Raw genomic sequence first — 2,570 nt, forward strand, 5'->3', positions numbered from 1 at the left:
AAAGCTTTGGGGACATTTTAAGGAAAGATATGACAAAAAAACTAATTAAGTTCATTTTAAAATGGAAATCAGGTTATGTCAATTCTTAAAACTTTTTAGTATCTTCTTATTGTTTTTAGAATAAAATTTATTTTTTACTGTTTCAGAACAATCTTCCAGCTGAGAGAACTGGAAAAACTAGACAATTTTTGTTTTTTAACTGTTTGAAGGCATCAGAGAGCTACAAAGAAAGTGAAAATGTGGGGGAAAGATCTGAAATAAACCAAACCCAGAGAGATGATCTAACTCAACCCTTGCTGCCAGTAACAAAAGTAAAATCTCTCTGGGGAAAGATAACACCCTACTGAGCCTCAAATCATAACTAAAATTTTTATTTACAATGTTTGGCAGTCAATCAGATAAAAAGAAGCAATGTAAAAGGGCAAAAGTTGATTAAAATAAGAGAGAGACCCATAGATACCTAGATCTTGATGTTATCTGACAGGTGCTTCAAGCCATGTATTCAAGAAGCTCTACAAAGCTCTAACAAAAGAGTACAAAGAAAACCATCCCTAGACACATAGTCCCACTGGAAAAGCTAAAAACAAAGAAAAATCTTATAAGCAACCAGAGAATAAAAGACATACTACCTTCACAAGAGCAAAAATTAGACCAACAGCTGACCTCCCAACAAAAACAATGGAAACAAGAAGAAAATAGAATGACATGTGTGATATTATGACATATATATTATAATATCTGTATATATGGGCTTTTATCTATAGTTCCTGGCTTATAACTCCCATATCCCTTGTTACAGTCTTTAGTTATAATGTTGGGGCACTTAAAACCTCAGATAACAGGCCTCAGAAAACAGAATCTCTCTCTTACCTCCTGCCTCCTTTCATCTGCTCCTCCTCTTCCAAAGTCAGAAATCTTCCCTGCCTTTCTGTCTTAGAGCTGGCCATAAAGAAATTCTCTGACTTATGTGATTGTAGATCATAAGACATCCATTTCAGAGGAGGTCCTGCCCCATTCCCTGGAGGAAATGATGCAGCAGAGAGAGGACAAAAAGAATCTGAACAGATAGACATTGCTGGGTTTTTCCACTCAGCCTATTAGTGTTAGATCATACATTTTGTGTCTAATCACATTTCTTTTTTTTTTTTTTTGAGATGGAGTCTCACCCTTTCGCCCAGGCTGGAGTGCAGTGGCGCGATCTCAGCTCACTGCAAGCTCCGCCTCCTGGGTTCATGCCATTCTCCTGCCTCAGCTTCCCGAGTAGCTGGGACTACAGGCACCCACCGCCACGCCCGGTTAATTTTTTGTATTTTTTTAGTAGAGACGGGGTTTCACCGTGTTAGCCAGGATGGTCTCCATCTCCTGACCTCGTGATCCACCCGCCTTGGCCTCCCAAAGTGCTGGGATTACAGGCGTGAGCCACCTCGCCCGGCCGTGTCTAATCACATTTCTACACAGCTGTTGATTATGCCTATCCAATGAAGCCTCCATAAAAGACACAAGAAGACTGGGTTTCCAGAGCTTCTGGATAGCTGAACACATTGGAGGCTCCTGGAAGCTAGTGGTCAGGGAGGGCATGGACACCCTGAACCTCTTCCCCCATACCTTGCCCTGTGAATTTCTTCACCTACATCCTTTGTAATATCCTTTGTAATAAACCAGTAAATAACTCTCTTGGCTGTGTATAGTTACACCTGGCTTCACTTGTGTGACTTTCGCAATGGGAAGAGAGAGAGAAGGTCCCCTTGGTACCTGAGCTCGGCCTTATGGTGGCCTCTTTCCTTGAAGGGTGCAACAAAAGCAGGACGAAAAAAAAAAAGCAAGGCTATAAACTGATAAACATATTCAGTTTCCCTGAATTCTGCGAGCCACTCTAGCAAATTAATCAAACCCAAAGAGAGGGTCTGGAAACTCCACATTGAAGCTGCTAGGTCAGAAGTTCCACAGGCCCAAACTTGTGACTGATGAGGGTCAGAGGTGGTCTTGGGCACTGAGCCCTCAACCTGTGTTTTTTTTTTTTCTTTTTGAGACAGAGTTTCACTCTTGTCGCCCAGGTGGGGTGCAGTGGTGCATCTCGGCTCACTGCAACCTTCACCTCCCACGTTCAAGCAATTCTCCTGCCTTGGCCTCCTAAGTAGCCTGCCACCATGCCTAGCTAATTTTTGTATTTTTAGTAGAGATGAGGTTTCACCATGTTGGCCAGGCTGGTCTTGAACCCCCGACCTCAGGTGATCCGCCTGCCTAAGCCTCCCAAAGTCCTGCGATTACAGGTGTGAGCCACTGCACCTGGCTTCAACCTGTGGTCTTATGTGCAGGAAAATAGTGTGAGAATTGACTTGAATTGGAGGACACGTAGGTGGTTTCTGCTGCAGAATTGATGGCTTGCTTGCTTGCTGGTGGGGAGAAATCCCCATACATTTGGTCACAGAAATCTTCTGTCTGTGATTATTGTTGTTGAGTGAGAGGATAGCTCACTTTCTCAAAAATACTTTGAATTTTTTTCCCCACTCTCCTGACATACTTTGAAGTACACTTGACGCTGGAAAAACACAGATTTGAAATGCGTGGGT

The 2,570-nt window shown here is 42.7% G+C and overlaps 1 non-coding gene across 1 annotated transcript; it reads left to right on the plus strand.

Annotated features, from left to right (window-relative positions):
- The first annotated feature begins 1,668 nt into the window (after positions 1–1,668).
- LOC116809892 (small nucleolar RNA SNORA64/SNORA10 family) lies at positions 1,669–1,800 on the plus strand. The gene has a single exon (XR_004370056.1). It is a non-coding gene; the product is annotated as a small nucleolar RNA SNORA64/SNORA10 family (small nucleolar RNA).
- Positions 1,801–2,570: the final 770 nt, after the last annotated feature.

This window comes from Hylobates moloch, unplaced genomic scaffold, assembly GCF_009828535.3.
Source record: "Hylobates moloch isolate HMO894 unplaced genomic scaffold, HMol_V3 SCAFFOLD_1, whole genome shotgun sequence".
Lineage (NCBI taxonomy): Eukaryota > Metazoa > Chordata > Mammalia > Primates > Hylobatidae > Hylobates > Hylobates moloch.